This window comes from Heloderma suspectum, chromosome 4 (assembly GCF_057233095.1).
Source record: "Heloderma suspectum isolate Gila_16-S chromosome 4, 16-S_ref, whole genome shotgun sequence".
In the NCBI taxonomy this organism is placed as follows: Eukaryota; Metazoa; Chordata; class Lepidosauria; order Squamata; family Helodermatidae; genus Heloderma; species Heloderma suspectum.
Window position 1 is genome coordinate 36,407,051 of NC_139461.1, and position 18,545 is coordinate 36,425,595.

Genomic DNA, 18,545 nt, shown 5'->3' on the forward strand with positions numbered 1-18,545 from the left:
AGAAAGGAAAAGTAGGAAAAACAGAGGAAGAAGAAGAGAGACAGATGTGTGTGTGGTTTATTAGCTGTCTCTGCTGTTTTTATGTTTTTATTATGTTTTTATTATGTTTCATGGTTTTATTGTATTGTATTGTATTGCTTTATTGTATTATATTGTGGCATATTTGGGGTTTTAAGCTTCTTGTAGACAACACTGATATTCTAGGATCAAAGGCAGGTTAACAATATTCTGCAAAAGTGAGTTAAAAGGAGATCCTGAATCTCAAAAGCAAGTAATGTTTCAAAGAGAAACATCTTATGCAGCAGCTCTGAAATGACTATTGCATAAGATAAGGAATTATTTTTCATACATCAGGCAGGCACAGTAATTTTTCTGGAATTCTTAGATCATAAAAGGACCAACTGTACTTCCTGTGCTTTGTCACTTTTGTTGTTAGATTCTAGTACTGGTGCTACTCCCTTGACAATGGAGAAAGAGCCAGGAAGATCCTTCACTACACATTTGTAGTTACTCAGTTACTATTAATAACTGATAACATAAACTTATTTTTCAAAGTGACGTAATACCAAGCATTCACATAGTATAACAATAAAAAATATGAAGGATGCCACTGCCCAGTTTTACAAGAACTTCAGCAGCTTAAAGCTACCTCTCCAGACCCTCAGCCCTGTGTTAGGACCTTTCCCTTTCTAATTGGTTCCTCCTTCCTCTGTCTTCTATGTCCTTCTTCCCCACAAGCCTGTCTCAGAGTCAAGCTACACATCACTTTAAAGATGTAGCTAGCAGCTACTCAAAAGTAAGTGTGGGGACCCAATTCTGCTTGGGACATAGTATGGGGTAGGGGGCTTTAACACTTTGCCCCCTTTGACCATCTCAGCTGCCCATGGCCAGTGCTGGCTTGAGGTTTTTGAGGGCCCTTGGGCAAGAGACCCTCCATGCCCACCCCCCACTGAGTCTACCTTTTCATCACCATTGCCATCCACTACTATTGCTGCTATTGCTCCTCATCTGCTTTCTCATCATTGATACCACTTGCTTGCTTGACATGTAAAGAGCCAGACAGCAAATTGGCAGTGGCATCCACTGCTCCTCTTTCTCAGCACCACTGTTGTCAGGGCCAGAGCAAGAGACAAGTGAACAAGCAGGTTGCAATGGTGAAGAGAAGAAGCAACTCCAAGGAGCTCTTGTCAGTGTGGACCCTCTGCAGGTGCCCAACTATGCCTACCTTTGATGCCAGCCCTGCCTCTGGCCCTTTTGATCCTTAGATGCTGGCACCGACCCAGATTCTCCACAGGTGACTGGACTTGGCTGGACCAAAGCCTGACCCATAGCAATGTTCTGAGAATCTATAGCAATGTTCTGAGCCCACTGCCTGCTCTGAGGCTTATTACCTGTCCTTCAGCTTCCCAGACTCCTGAACTTTCTTCCCAATCACATTCCCAGGCTCCTAGAATACACATGTCTCCATTATTCTCCATATACTGTGTGAGGTTCTTATGAACTTCGATTTCCTTTGTCGAACCTGTGTTGCTTGTAAACATTCTATTGTATGAATCTCTAACTGTAAATCAGAAATGAATATGCTCATTTTTCAAATGTATTTCTCTTTTATTTCTGAAAAGAAAAAAAATGGATCAGTGAAGGCTCCCGCTGCAGAAGTTTAAACAATCCATGACACCACAGCAGCTCTGTCAATGGCTTGCAGCTTGAAAGGGGAAGGTGGGTGACCAGCAAGTAGCATTTAGCCCATTAAAATGTGCCGATTTTTTTAATTGTAAAAAAGATTTAATTTATGACTCTCTGACCACTAATTAGAACTCAAAAGCTGCTAGAAAACTGATAAACAGAATGGTTTCCCCCCCACCAAATTAAATGCATTCGTTTGCATTTTTATGACCTTCTATTAAACATTGTCAATGTTTATGCACTTGTAAATGTCTTCAGCAGTTTGGCTTGGGTTCTCAGGAGAGAATCTGGAGTTTCACTTTATGCAATAACCTGTTTCAAATAAGGATAATGACTTTCCTATCTGAAATGTTTCACTACTGTAAAAATGCGGATTTTAACAATTAAAGCCCAATTCTGTTTAATGGCACAGCGTATCTCTAGATGTGGTACAACAGGATTGCACCATTGCTGCATATAGCTAGGGACAGGTTAACTCAAGCTAGCTTGAGTACCAACAAATAAAGCAGCCACTTAACTTGATTAACATCTTCATTTAAAACCAGTCCTCTGGTTTGTAATGTCAGAATGGAGAATCAGTTAAAAACAAAGGACTGTAGAAAGATGTATGCTACAATATTTTCAGTTAAAATGAACAGTATAAGCACTCTTCAGAGAGCTGTGACAAAAGACAACAATGGTCACGTCTCAGATCTAAAGAAGAACGTAATTTAATCTCTGCATGGAAACCAAATGCCCCATACTCTAAACATCGTCTCTTTTTAAAAGGGACTAAGAATTACAGTGTACAATGTCAAGTACAAGTTATCAGGGAAACTAAAGGCAACTTCTTTCAGTGAACGACACCATCATAGGCCGCCTTTGAACTATGAGTTGAACCACCACGATTGTCAAACAAGCAAATGTATTATGGAAAAATGCTACAGCTTATAGTTCAAATAATATTTTCCTAAATAACATGATGGATAAAATACAGCCCCATGGAACCCCATAGAGTAACTTTATATTTCTATTGTTTTACTTTGTGCTTTTTGTTTTAATTTTTGTTAACTGCCCAGAGAGCTTCAGCTATTGGGCAGTATAGAAATGAAATAAACAAACAAACAAACAAACAGACAGACTACTTGCAGGTGTGTTTGAATGCAGGGAAATTGAGGGACTGGGGAAATGCAAGTCATCGTACTTGATGCTCCTGAGCCAAAATTATTAACTGAAGATTCTTTTTCAAAAATAATAAGAATTTAACAAAATGATAACCATAACCCATAATAATCAAGATGCACAGTTATTATATTAAACAACTCTGAATACTTGTTATTATCATTGTAAGTAACCTTAACACAAGAATTCCTCACATTCAAAGCAGTATATAAAGAAAACGTTTCTGTTTGTCCATTTGGTTTTTTCATCCTTTCTATGTGCTGTGTCAGGCAAAATAAACCAAGCTGATCAATTAATTATAAAAAGTCATCTGAGCTGTACTAGCAAGTGCTTTCCTATAAAGAAGCTGATTTTTACTTAACATCTTTGTACACAGATGTTAATGCACAAGGTATAAAAAGGGAAATTGTAAAATAAATTTGATGGGGGAAAAGAGATGTAACTTCATACGCAAACTCCTCATAAAGAAATGGAAAACAAAATGGAGAAGACACAAGAACATGAAAACGTGCTGAAGATATTTGTGACTATTCTTTGTTGCATCAGTTGGATACAGTGGATGGATAGACAGATGGAGAGATAGACAGACAGGTAGGTAAGTGCAGAAGGTGAAATTCTTAACAGGATTTCCAAATTCTCTTACTTTGGTGTCTTAAAGCCATTTCACACAGACTCATTTTGCACGTGCCATTTCACATAGGCCCATAGCCCACTGGCAGAGCACATCTGGCTCAATCCCTGGCATTTCCAGTTAAAATAATCTTGGAAAGAAGACTGGTGATGGGAAAGGCATCTGCTTGACACCTTGCAGAGCCAGCGCCCGTCAGAGCCAGCAGTGCTGGGGTAGATGGACCAATGACCTGATTCACAGTAAGGCATCTTGCTATATCTTCTGCAGTGTTGCCTTATTTATGATATGAGAATTATACATGGTCTGGGAATCAAGAGACTCCATATAAGGGACAAGACCATTTGTATTCTCGTACCCCAAAATACGACAATTCAGGGTTGCTCACGCAGCGCCAACTTGTGCAGGAGGGTAGCAGTTCCTGATGTGGCCAGCAGCAAGTCTGAAACAAGGGATTAAGAGGATGCGCTCAGTGGTTATTTTCTTCTGCTTGGCTGCTGCTATTGCCTCAATCAGGGAATTGTCTCCCATGTATACCCACCCCATTCCCTACCCACAGTAGCACTTATAAGAAGAGTAGTGCTGAATCAGGCCGCGTCCTATCTAGCTGAGCATTCTGCTCTCACAGCAACCAACCAGATGACAATGGGAAGCCCACAAGCAGGACATGAGTGCAATAGCACTCTCCACTTGGAAGAGTCGGACATGACTTAACGACTGAACAACAACAACTGCCTACTCGAGGTAATGCATAGCCAGCATGACTGGTAGCCATTGATAGCATTACCCTCTATTAATTTGTCTAATTCATGGCCATTTATAGCCCTCCAAGTTGAGGGTCATCACAGTAGAGTGTGGGGGTAGGATGGTCAATGCCAAAATAGAGAATGAAAAAAGATACTGATTTACATAAAATGTTCATATGCTAATATATGTAGAAATAATTACTATAATTCAAATAGAAATACAATATATCTCACCATACGGGGGACGACTGTGACCCTCTGCTGTCCAGGTACTAACCCCTGATGGGCAACTTCACGGTGCCCTGCTGCTCTCCCATTTTGTGGTTCTTTACCTTTAAATCAGGCTTGGTCTGGACAGACCTTCAAATAGAGGTCACCTCCAGATAGAGGAAAGTCTTCTGGAAGCTGTTCGAATAGTGGACTGCTCTCTGTGAAGTAGGACATGCAGCCACCCTGTCAGGGGAAGGGGCTTCCATCCCTCTCTAGTCCCTCTCATTTTGTCTATGTGGGTAAATGAGTGTCACGAAAAGGCTGAGGATTTATTATTGTTGTTTTTGCAATAAAGTAGATGGGGAGAGGAGGGCAGAGAAGGGAGGCATAGCAGCCTCTTTTGAACTACGTTAGAAGGGCAGCTGGTAGGCCTGGAGTTGGCACTGCTTGAAAGAAATTCAGGAGGGTAAAAGAGGAAGTTTTATTTTATTTGAGATATAATCCTATGCTGGCTGGGGCAAACTGGGAGTTGTAGGCCTTTTTTCTGTCTAAACATGCATAGGATTGTGCCTTTAGTAACTAAATAAAACCACCATTCTAAACTGCCTTTCTACACATTTTTGGCTGTGAGGATTGAGGTTGCAATTTCTCTTCCTCTCAGGCTACTGGAGAATGTATTTATTTATTTTTTACTGAGGAATTTTTTAAAAAAAACAAATATTTTTTTTTAAATGAGAATTTTGAGGCTCAAAAGATTCCAAATGGATAATCTAGCGAGACTGATCCTCTGATACATAAAGAACATGTGAATGTGCATTTTGCTTCAGTTCATTGCTAAGGAGACTCTGTGTGCAAAAGCAGGCACTGCTGCAAGGTACAGCGGTGAGTCAGGGCCTCTATGTGTTTTTTTATTCAACTTTATTCTTCCCACAGCGGTGTGAAGTTTTAAATATTCTATAACTTGGACAACTCATTAATCTTGCACAAATAGCCATGCAAGTTAGAACAGCAGTCCTATTTACTTCTGAGCAGTCCTATTACACTCAATGGGACTGCTTCTGTAGGAACAATTCCAGTGGAGGCTGGTGGCTCCAATTTCCATGGGGCACTATATCCACTTCAGGTTTTAGTCAGAACCAGCCAGAAGGCTAAAGGAGCTATCCAAGGTGCTGAACCACACATCCCAACCTCATCTGGATAGCTCCTTTAGAGTTCTGTCTGGTTCTGACTGAAACCCAGAATGGATTCATGGCCCACCAAAATCAGAGCCACCAGCTTCCACTGAACAGTTCATTGATTTCCAGGTAGCTTTTGTGATATAGTTATTCTGGAACTTCAGCTCCTCATTTGTAAAAACTGCACTGCAAGGACCCATCCCATAGAGCTGTCATGGGTATAAAAACTGGACAACTTCATCATTTAGACTGGGAAAAGCTGTAAACAGCATGTATTTGAATACCAAGAGATTTGAGATGATGGATTTGGGATTCTGAATCCTAACATTTTTCACCTCTGGGCCATTTAACACGCCCCACAGCAGCAAATCTGGGTCTGCTATCACCAAGAGCACACTCAGTAGGAAGCCTGGCCCCCTCATTAATACGCCTGTATTCTGCACATGTTTGTCACATGTACGTTTTAAGGTAAATCTAAAGGAAGAAAAATTCAGTGTGTAAATGTTCATGCTTTTTTCTGCAGATTGCAGATTGTATCTGCAGATTGTATCTGCAGAAAGCATTTTCTGTATGCTGGAAATTTAAACACGAGCAAGCAATCTGCTGATCTTTCTCTGCAACATCTCACGCCCCCCCCCCCGTCCATTTTAAAATTGTGCTTTTTTTTTTTTCAGAGTTCACTATGTATACCATCCCATAAATGGAATACTGGGCACAGAGTGCTACAGAAAAGTGTAAACATTCAATGGGGAAATTCCAGTCATATTCTGTTGGTGCTAAATCCAATGTCTGCCATTAAATCAATGTGCTGCTATTGCTTTCCCCTTTTCCCCTTCTGCTTCCATTCCAGCTGTGAGGACTCCTTGGGAACATCAGTTTTACTTATCAATACAGCCAGTGATATATTGTTACATTCAGATTCTCACTCTTCCACTTAAAAAGAAATCCATGCAGATGTCAAAAGTAAAAGTTGTTTTAAAAAAACAAACAAAAACAAACAAACTAAATTAGCATTAACCATAGAGATTATATTATATGGAGCTCTTGAATGAAGTGATACATTTTGGTTTTTTTCCATAATAAGGAACTTAAAAACAGCTTTAACTTGTCTTTTCTGTATCTACAGCAGCTGCAATCTATCAATCATCTACTAACCATCTGGGAATATGTTCTGTTCACATCAACAACATAGGTCATGTCATTTCATCTGAAGTTAACACATAATGCATCTTGGGATACAGTTACGACAAGGGCAGACAACTGACTGGATTAAGTTTGTACTGGCAATATATGTACACTAGATTCTCTAATTACACAACAGAATGGACAATGTTTTAGGGGAAAGGGCAACATAATGCTATTTTCTTTCACAATGTTAAAGATACAAACTATAGCCACAGTTCTTTAAACAAAATGACCTATCTTCATCAGAAATCAATGGTATCCCTCCACATATTTCCCTTTCCTAAATTAGCAATACACATTTGGGGTGAAGGGCATCCAAATGTTTTGGTGAAACAAAGACTTGTTCCATTTTAACTGGAGTACATATTATGCTAAATGTCCAAAATGTAGAGACTGTCAAAAACAGACATTCACCATGTCCATGTAGAATTGTCAGCAGTAAACAGACTCTGCATATTGGACATTCACATTACAATCCTATATACACTAATCTGGGAGCAAGTCCTTTTGAACTCAGTGTGACTTTCTTCTGAGTAGGCATGCATATGATTGCTTTGTCAGTGTTAACACAACTTTGGTTAATATATAGTTGGCCTTTACAGACACTTAGCCTAAGTGAACTATGTAAATCCAGATCTGAAATATGATATACTTTCATTGTTCTTACACAACAAGGACTATCTGTTGTTGTCCCTGGCCAACTTAGGTTAACATTTAAAAAAAAATTCCCAGAGAACTAAGGGGCAACCAGCCAAAGCCAAGTTTTGTTACACCTTGAAAATCCCAGCCATCATGAGATCTTACACTTTTGCAATGGCTGGGAACACCTCAAGCCATTCCAATAACCTCGCCTTGAGATCCTGCAATGGCCAGAAGCTCCCCCACTCCCCCACCCCCACCCCCATCAGGAAACCAGCCTGCCCCTTGGCCATCTGCTCATACCCCAAAAGAGTTGGGTGGACAGCATTGCTTCTCCTGACCCTGCAATCCTCCTGCACCCCAGTGGCGCGAGGGTCCCCTTCTATTCAGACTAAAAACTTTTCAGTGAGTACATCTGTGTCTTGATGCAAACCTGCACTTTGTATCCTCAGTTATATTCCCATTAGGATGTTTGTCCTTCAGAGGTTTCCACAGTGTGTGTGTGTGTGTGTGTGTGTGTGACAGAGAGGGGGGGGGTACACTGTCCAGAAAGCTCGTGGCAAACAAGGGAAGAGGAACTAGAAGGTGGCAAAAGAACCAAGTGTGTGTTTTACTCTTGCCTGGTGTGCCTCCTTGTTACAAAAATCAACTTCACAACATCACAGACATTAGCAGCCTTTTTCCACTGAAGATTTATAGCCACAAGTAACCTAGCAGGAGTGAAGTTTGCTTTTGACAACTAAATGTCACCACAAACTATCATGAATACAATGTGTAAACACTAGAAAGTGCCCAGTTCTTTCCATGGAAAGTAACTCTATTACCTTAAGAGTAAAAAAAAAAAAAATCCTAAATCAATACTTAAAGACAAAAATGGCTAGCTATTTTGTCTCTCTGCAGAAATGTTACAATAGGAATGCAATTGCCTGATAGTTTACAAGCTTTAAGTAATGCCTGTCTAACAAAGCACACCTACAGAAATGGCTTACCGTTGAAAACAAATTTAGAGTGCTTCTGGGGCAGTCATGGAATGATTCTATTTGAGAAATTTTTCTATCAACTTCTTTAGCAGAAATATGAATACGATTGTTCTAAAAATTAATTTTGAACATCTTGACTGAAAACTTGATTTGGTGTTAAAAGATGGACGTTCCATTAGGGATGTCAGAGAAATCTGCAGTGGAACCAAATGAGTTTGGATTTTCATGAATCCAACTCATAGATTCCACAGTGGGCTGGCTTTTCCGCTGTTGGGTGGATTCTGCAGACTTGCAGACTGGTTTTCTAACTTTCCTACATTTTGCGTAAATTTCACCATAGAAAAATATGCAAAATAAAGAAAACCCAGCCAAAAAGTGCATTTCCCCCACACGCCAAAGTGTGAAGATACAATTGGGGGGGGGGATCTGCACATTTTCACACATGCAAAAATGCGCAAATGCAAATTTGTGCAAATTTGGAAACAAAAATATCCAATTCTGTCAATGGGTAGAGGATGGAATGAAAGACGCCTGATGATCTGCAAAACACAGATGGAATGGATTTTACATAATCCATACATCCCTAACTTCCATTGCCCTTTCTGTTCTTTGCTCTTGAATGAATATTCAGGCATATCTCACCTATTCTCTACCTTCCCCATTGAGTGAGATCTGAACTGCTAGCAAATAGTTATGCCACTGCTAAAAATTACTTCTCAAATCTAATCTCCTTTCCAAGAGTTAGCTTTTTGATATCTGGTCTTTGTTAGACTAGATATTGCCAAAAATAATTAGGTATTTCTGCAGTTAGTTTCTTTACCTACAGGTGTATATTTATTTACAATATTTATATACTGTTCCACATCAAAAGATTGCAGAGTGGTGAACAGCAAGCATAAAAGAATAAATTAAAGAGACATGTTCCAATAAGGCTGAATTTAATAAACTGTGGCTGGTCACTCAAGGAAGGCTTCCTGAAATAAAAATGTCTAAAAACAACACAACATTGGCACCTGCCTGACCTCCAAAGGCAGGGAGTTCCATAGGAAGGGGACCACCTGTATTGGCCCCAGGAGCATAGCCAAGTCATTTGTAGTGTTAGAGGGGTCTAGAGATCCATAATGCTTGCTTAAGTTCATTATTGGTGCAATTCCCTTGCTAGTAAGCCTCTGAGCATGTGAAGATGATTCCAAGGGCCGATAACAGCCTTCTCAGCGCATTCTCTGCTAATGAGTAGAAAGCCTTATCAGGCCGTGCCTGAGAAGTGAAGCTGTGTGTTTATGCTGAGCTGCAGGTGGCTGTGCTGAGAACCAAGTGCTGTTAGTTTATGCTGGGAACGAACGCACAGGGCACTTGCTAGTGTTGTGCTGCCTCGTGGCTGACATGTATGGTATAAGACCCATTTGACCCAATGGCTCGTGGTTTGGAGAAGCCGTATGAGCCAACCATTGGGTATGCCTGTGTGCTGTAAGTTACCCAATAAAGTCTTCTTGTAAGTAAACCTTTGTGTCTGATTTATCACTATCTTGGCACCTCTAAATTATGAGTTCAGAGCCTACGGCCAGGGCAATACACCACCACACTTAAGGCTCTTTTCCTGGTGGGCTCCAGCCAGGCCATGGGTCCATGTGGAACCACCAGGGGCATGCCCTCTGATGCCCTCAGTGACCAGGAAGGTTGGTAAAGAAGGAGGCGCTCTCTCAGGTATCCTGGTCCCAAGTTGTTTAGGGCTTTGTACACTAGTACTAATACCTTAAACCTGGCCCAGTAGCGAATAAATAGCCAGTGCAGTCCCCTTAGCAAAGGAGTTTCATGATGAAAAGGGGAAGCTCCTGACAACAGCTGAGCTGCTGCATTCTGCACTAGCTCCAGCTTCCAGACCAGCCTTAAGGGCAGCCCCGCATAGAGCATATTGCAGTAATCCCATCTTGAGGTTACCAGTGCCTGTACTACCATGGTCAAGCTATCCCTGTCCAGGAGAGGCCATAGCTGGTGAACCAGCCAAGCTCACAAAAGGCACTCTGAGCTACCATGGCCACTTGGGCCTCCAGTGACAGTGATAGATCTAGGAGTACCCCTAGACTATGAACCTAATATTTCAGAGAGAGTGAAACCCCATCCAGAACAGGCAATGAGCCTATCTCTTGGACCCGTGAACCACCCACCCACAGTGCTTCCATCTTGCCAGGATTCAGCTTCAGTTTATTGGCCCTCATCCAGTTCATTACTGAATCTAGGCACTTGCACAGCCTCTCCTGATTCAGATGTCACAGACAGACAGAGCTGCGTGGCATCAGCATACTGATGGCATTTAGCTCCAAATCCCCTAATGACTGTTCCCAGTGGCTTCATATAGATGTTAAACAACACTGGGGACAAGCTGGTGCCCTGCAGAACACCATATCTCGATTGCCAAGAGGCTGAGGAAAAGTCACCCAATGTTACTCTCTGAAAGTACATCCAGCAGCTGTGTGGGCAGGGAGTTTCAGTCTGTTTCCTGTCTCCTGGCTGAGCAGAGTGGAGGAAGCTGCTCCAGCTGGTCTAGGGGCTATAAAAGCAAGCAAGCTCCCAGAGAGCAAGTGATGAGAGTAAGGGAGAGCAAACAGGAGTTTGGCAGAGGAGGTCAAGGGGGAGGCCCCTAACAATTTTGTAAAAAAAATCTTTTTCTTGTACCACACACTTCCATACCAGTGGGACTCTGTTTTTAACCTCCAGTGAATAGAGGACAAAGCACAGGCTGTCCCACTACCATCAGAAAGCTAGAAACATAAAGCAAATAGAGACTATGGAAGGAAAAGACTCTCCACTGGTGGTGACTGGCAAGGTCTGTGCCATGTTTGTTTTCTAGCCTGAGATCAACATGGCCTACATGTGCAACAAGTGCAAGTTGATTGCGCTGTTGGAAGAAAAAGTAAGAGCCTTACAGCTGCGAGTGTCAACCCTCCAGTGAATAAGAGAACACAAACAGTTCTTGGACAGAACCATGGAACTACAGCAGCAAAGTGAAGAACAGAAGCTAGAAGAGCAACTAGGGATGTCAGAGAATTCCACCATGGATTCCAGTGAGGCCAGATTCTTTAGAATCCAGCCCCCCAGAATCCGTGGCTGAACGGCCTCCCCCCCCCCCGCGGAATCCCCCCAGGACAGAACTTATGTAGCGGTGGCCATTTGCGTTCTTGCATCCATGATAGGCTACATAAGTATTTATGTAGCCTATCACGGCATAGAGAAGGGACGCAAATGGCGGCCGCTACGCCATTTGCATCCCTGCTCTTTGCTGTGATAGGCTACATAAATACTTACGTAGCCTATCATGGCTGCTTGCAAGGACGCAAATGGTGGCTGCTACGACGCACGGAGGGTAACCTCCCTCATGGACTGTGCGAATGATGTGCACCTAATATACGTCGACGTCAGCAAACCTTTCAACAAAGTGCCCCATGATATCCTGATGAGCAAACTAGCTCAAAGTGGGATAGATGGAACAACTATCAGGTGGATTCACAGTTGGCTACAGAATCGAACTCAAAGAGTGCTTATCAATGGGATCTTCTCAAACTGGGGAACCTAACGAGCGGGGTACCACAGGGCTCAGTCCTGGGCCCAGTGCTCTTCAACATTTGTATTAATGACTTGGAGGAGGAGGTGCAGGGAATGCTTATCAGATTTGCAGATGACATCAAATTGGGTGGGATAGCTAATATCCTGGAAGACAGAAACAGAATTCAAAGTGATCTTGATAGACTGGACGTTGGGCAGAGAACAACAGAATGACATTTAATAGGGATAAATGCCAAGTTCTGCACCTAGGAAAAAGAAACCAAATGCACAGTTACAAGATGGGGGATACTTGGTTCAACAATACTACAAGCGAGAAGGATCTTGGAATTGTTTGGATCACAAGCTGAATATGAGCCAACAATGTGATGTGGCTGCAAAAAAGGCAAATGCTATTGTGGGCTGCATTAATAGAAGTATAGCTTCCAAATCATGTGAAGTACTAGTTCCCCTCTTTTCAGCACTGGTTAGGCCTCCTCTTGAGTACTGTGTCCAGTTCTGGGCACCTCACTTTAGGAAGGATGCAGACACACTGGAGAGGGTTCAGAGGAGGACAATGAAGATGATCAGGTGACTGGAAACAAAACTCTTTGAGGAGAAACTGAAAGAACTGGGCATGTTTAGCCTTGGGAAGAGAGGAGTGAGGGGAGATATAATAGTGCTCTTCAAGTACCTGAAAGATTGTCACAGAGAGGAAGGCCAGGATCTCTTCTCGATCATCCCAGAGTGCAGAACATGGAATCATGGGCTCAAGTGACAGGAAGCCAGATTCCGGCTGAACATCAAGAAAAACTTCCTGACAGAGCAATACGACAATGGAACCAATTACCTAGGGAGGTAGTGTGATCTTCCTTGCTGGAGGCATTCAAGATGAAGCTGGACAGCCATCTGTCAGGGATGCTTTGACTTAGATTCCGACATTGAGCAGGGGGTTGGACTTGATGGTCTTATAGGCCCCTTCCAACCCTACTATAATTCTATGAAATCAGCCCCATAGGTAGGGCTAGAACCACTGTAGCTAGGGATGTTGGAGAATTCTGCCATGGATTCCAGGGAGGCCGAATGCCAGCTCATTCGGCCCCCCGGAATACATGACGGAACGAAGCTACCCACCCCACCCCCCCGCGAAATGGGCCCAGAACAGAGCCTACCTTTGTCGGCTGTTCTGGCGCTCCTTGAATGGCATCTGAGTCTGTGGCCACCATTCACCTCTTTCGAAAGGCCGTGATAGGCTACATAAGTATTTACATAGCCTATCACGGCTAATGCAGGGATGCCATTTGCATCCCTGCCGAGGCTGTGATAGGCTACGTAAATATATATGTAGCCTATCACAGCAATAGGAAGGAACGCAAATGGCAGCCGCTGTAGCCGCCGCCATTTCCATCCATCTCTTTAGCTGTGATAGGCTACGTATATATTTACGTAGCCTATCACGGCTAAAGACACAGACGCAAATGGCGGCGGCTACAGCGGCCGCCATTTTCATCCCTGTGCAGCCCAGCAGCCGGATGTCTGGCTGCAGGCAGCCCCAGCCAGCAGCTCCGCAGAGTTGCTGGAGAGCGGAGCCGGCCAGGGAGGATTCCGGGGGGAGGGACAGAGTGCCTCCCCCCCACCGCGGATTGCCCAACGCGGAGCCAGTTAAGAGTTTCGTATATCCCTAACTGTAGCAAGGTGCCTCTGATACCCACCCCACAGAGTCAATCCAGGAGGATACCATGGTTGATGGTATCAAAAGCCAATGAGAGGCTGAGCAGACTTAACAGGGTTGCAGTCCTGCTGTCCCTCTCTCGATAAAGGTCATCCATCAGGGTGACCAAGGCTGATTCAGTCCCATAACCAGATCGAAACACAGACTGGAATGGGTCTAGATAATCAGTATCCTCCAAGAGTGCCTGCAGTTGCTCCGCAACAATGCTTCCAGGTCCCCTCCCTAAAAAGGGGGTATTTGTGACTTGTTGCAATGCCTTCAAAGGATTTCTGCAGGTTGTCATATCCTTTGTTCTAACAGATTGCTAGTACTCAGTACTAAGAACCCCCTGACCTACTATTTACAAGATATGACAGGCAAGAAGGGAGTTACCAAGGTTGTTAGTTCACCTAATTCCAAGATGGTGTGTGAGATTATGCGAAGTTATTGGAACATTTCCGTTCCTTTCCTCTAGATTAAGTACACAGCTTCATCCCAGCATGCACATTATCCCCTCACGCTGTCCAGTGAATGCCTGAACAGGGCTTCAGTCTCCCTGAGATCAGCATCAGATTGCTTTGTGGGGAATCAGTACTGTTTTGGCATCATTTACTATAGCTAAGGGCCCAATGAAAGATACTTAAGAGATATGAGGCAGCCCAGTTTCGCGAGATTTACAATGCCAGTGTTAGCACAAAAACAATATTCTCCACTTAAAAACAATTAGTCCTCATAGATAAAAGCCAGATAAGCGGAAAAACCTCTTCTTGACTTTTGTAGCAATTCATGTGCCAGTTGCTAGGCCCAATTTTTTAGGCACCCCTGGGCATTTTGATTTTTGCATCCCTGGGATTAACATACAGTCAGGGCCAGAAATATTGGAACAAAGATAACTGTTTTGGCAGTTGGCCTCTGTTCACCACCACATTGAAGTTGAAAGGAAGCACACCCAGATGGGAGCAAAGTCAGGACTTTCAGCTGTAATTCAAGGGGCTTGACAAAAGTGGGGCACTAACCATTCAGGAAGGACAGCCAGTGGCATACACACACCCCATCGTTGGTGGCTCATAAGTAATGGAACGAATGGCTGACAAGAAGCTACATGACCAGGTGTGGCCTGTTTCCTGGGTACCCCATGACCAATCAAGCAGAGAAAAGGCTTGGAGGTGGTTCTGAGTGTTACATTTGCATCTGGTAGCTGTTCACTGGAACCCCCAACATGAGGTCCAAAGAGGTGTCCATGTGAGTGAAGGAGGCCACCATTAGGCTGAGGAAACAAAATAAACCCATCAGAGAGATAGCAAAAACATTGGGAGTGGCCAATACAACAGTTTGGAACATCCTGAAAAAGAAGGAATTAAGTGGCAAGCTCAGCAACAGCAAAAGGCCTGGAAGACCACAGAAAACAACTGAAGTGTATTACTGCAGAATTCTGCTCATGGTGAAGAGGAACCCTTTCACAACATCTAGCCAAGTCAAGAATGCTCTTGCGGAGGTAGGCATGTCATTGTCAACATCTACAGTCAACATCTACAGCTTTATGAATGTAAATACAGAGGCTTCACAACATGGTGCAAACCACTGGTAACGCTCAAGAACCAAAAGGCCAGATTAGCCTTTGCCAGCAAACATCTAAAAAAGCCTGCCCAGTTCTGGAATAAGATTCTTTTAGGGACGTCAGAGAATTCCGCCACGGATCTTGGTGAGGCCGAATGCCAGTGCATTTGGCCCCCCGAAATCTGTGGCGGAACGAAGCCCCCCGCCCCATGAAAGGTGCGCGAAACGGAGCACTTACCTGCTGCCGTCCGCGCTGACTTGCGAATGGCGGCCGCGTCTGCGGCCACCATTCGCTTCTTCGTTATAGCCGTGATAGGCCATTTGCGTCCCTGCGGAGGCTGTGATAGGCTATGTAAGTATTTACGTAGCCTATCACAACAAAAACACAACAGCAGATGCAAATGGCGGTGGCTACGGTGGCCGCCATTTGCGTTCCCTTTTTCTCTCTCACCGTAATAGCCTATGTAAATATTATGTAAGCTAAAACGGCAAAAAAAAGGGAACGCAAATGGCGGTCACCGTAGCCGCCACCATTTGCCTCCGCTGTTTTGTGTTTTTTTGCCATGATAGGCTACATAAATATTTACATAGCCTATCATGGCAAAATACAGGGACGCAAATGGCGGCGGCTACGACAGCCACCATTTGCGTCCCTGCAGGCTGCCCAGTGGCCGGATGTCCGGCTGCGGGAGGCCCCGGCTGGCGGCTCCATGGAATCTCTGTGGAGCAGAGCCAGCCAGAGAGAATTTCGGGGGGAGGGACAGAGCGCTTCCCTCCCACCGCGAATGTCACCCTTCGAAAAGGTAAGTGACTTTCGTACATCCCTAGATTCTTTGGACTGATGAAACCAAGATTAACTTGTACCAGAATGATGGTTAGAGAAAAGTATGGAGAAGGAAAGGAAAGCATACCACATCATCTGCCAGACTTGGTGGAGAGGCAGTGTTATGGCATGGGCATTTATGGCTGCCAATGGAGCCAGGTCACTGCTGTTTATTGATGACCTGACTGCTGATAAATGCAGCAGGATGAATTCTGAAGTGTATAGGGCTATACTTTCTGCTCAGATTCAGCCGAATGCTGCCAAACTGATAGGATGCTGCTTCATATTGCAGATGGATAATGACCCAAAACATACAGCAAGAGCTACCCAAGGGTTTCTGAAGGCAAAGAAGTGGGATGTTCTTCAATGGCCAAGTCAGTCACCTGATCTCAACCCAATAGGGCATGCTTTTCAATTACTGAAGGCAAGACTGAAGGCAGAAAGACCCACAAACAAGCAGCAGCTGAAGGCAGCTGCAGTCAAGGCCTGGCAAAGCATCTTGAGGGAGGAAAGTCAGCATTTAGTCATGCCCATGGGTTCCAGACTTCAGGCAGTCATTGACTGCAAAGGATTTTCATCCAGTATTAAAGGTGATCCTTAAGTCTGAAATGATGTTGGTTTGTTCCATTACTTATGAGCCACCAATGACAGATGTTTGTGTATGCCACTGGCTGTCCTTCCTGAATGGTTAGTGCCCCACTTTTGTCAAGCCCTTTGAATTACAGCTGAAAGTCCTGACTTCGTTTCCATCTGGGTGTGTTTCCTTTCACCTTCAGTGTGGTGGTGTACAGAGGCCAACTGCCAAAACAGTTATCCTTGTTCCAATATTTCTGACCCTGACTGTATATATTTACGTAGCGTATCACAGCAAAGAGCAGGGATGCAAATGGCAGCTGCTACGCCATTTGCATCCCTGCCTTTTGCCTTGATAGGCTACGTAAATATATACATAGCCTATCATGGCTAATGCAGGGACACAAAAGGCCATTTACAGATGCATTTACCTTAAACTAAGGCCTTTATGGCTGCAAATGGTGTCCTGGATGCCATTTGATCCACAGTCACTTCCCTCCGTTCAACCAGCGATACAGCATGGCAACCATATCGCTGGCACTTCGGAGCCAGTTGGCAGCTCCGCGGACTTGCTGCAGAGTGGAGCCGGCCAGTGAGGATTCCGGGGGGAGGGACGGATCACCTCCCCCTCCTGCGGACCCCCACGGAGCCCAGGTAAGGGGGTTTCATACAACCCTACACTAAATTATTCAGGGTGGTAAAATAAAAAAGGGAATGCAAAGAACTTCAAAAAGATCTCTCCAAATTGAGTAAATGGGCAACAAAAGAGAAAATGTGGTTCAATGTAAGCAAGTGTAAAGTGATGCACCTTGGGGCAAAAAATCCTAACTTCACATCATGTATGCTGCTGAGTTCTCAGCTGGCAATGACTGAACAGGATGGGGATCTTGGGGTTGTGGTGGATAGCTTGGTGAAAATGTTGACCCAGTGTGCAGCAGCTGTGAAAAAGGCAAATTCCATGTTAACAATCATTAGGAAAGAGGCCAAAAATAAAACTGCCAATATCATAATGCCTCTATACAGATCCATGGTGCAACCGCACTTGGAACAGTGTCTACAATACTTGTTGCCACAGCTTCAAAAGGATGTTGTACAACTTGATCAGTGCAGAAAAGGGCAACAAAATTATCAGAGGTCTGGAGCAACTCCCCTATGAGGAAAGGTTACGTTTGGAGCTAGTAAGTTCAGGAAAATGGTGAGAGAGAGTGTGTGTGTGGAGGGGGGGATGATACAGGTATATAAGATTATACATGGTGATAAAGAGATGCTTTCTCCCTCTCTCATAATACTAGAATCTGGAGTCATCCCCTGAAGATGATTGGTGGGAGATTCAGGACAGATAAAAGGAAGTAATTCTTCACAGAGCACATAGTTAAATTTTTGTTAAACTCAAGATGTGAGGATGGTCACCAATTCAGACAGCTTTAAAAGAGACTAGACAAACTCATAGAGGATGTGGTTATCAATGGCTACTAGTCATGCTGATTATATATTATCTCCAATACTGGATGCAACATGCCTCTGAATGCCAACTGCTGTTGCCCTTGTGTCCTGCTTGTGGGCTCCCCATAGGTGTCTGATTGATCATTCTGGGTAACAGGATGGTGGACTAGATGGGTCTGATCCAGCAGCAGGGCTCTTATGTTAAGTACGAACAGAACAGGCAGAGTAAATAATACATCATTTACAATGTGACATAAGTAGGGATGTACGAAAGTCACTTACCTTTCCGCGGATTCTGTTCATGGTGGGCGGGAGGCGTTTCGTCCCTCCCCCCGGAATCCTCGAAGGGGGGAGGCGATCCGGTCCTCCCTCCCAGAATCCTCGATGGCCAGCTGTGCTCTGCGGCGGCTCCACGGAGCAGCCGGCCAGACCAGGGCCATCCGCAGCCGGATTTCCTGCCGCGGTGGCTGCTGGGAAAAAAAAAAAATGGC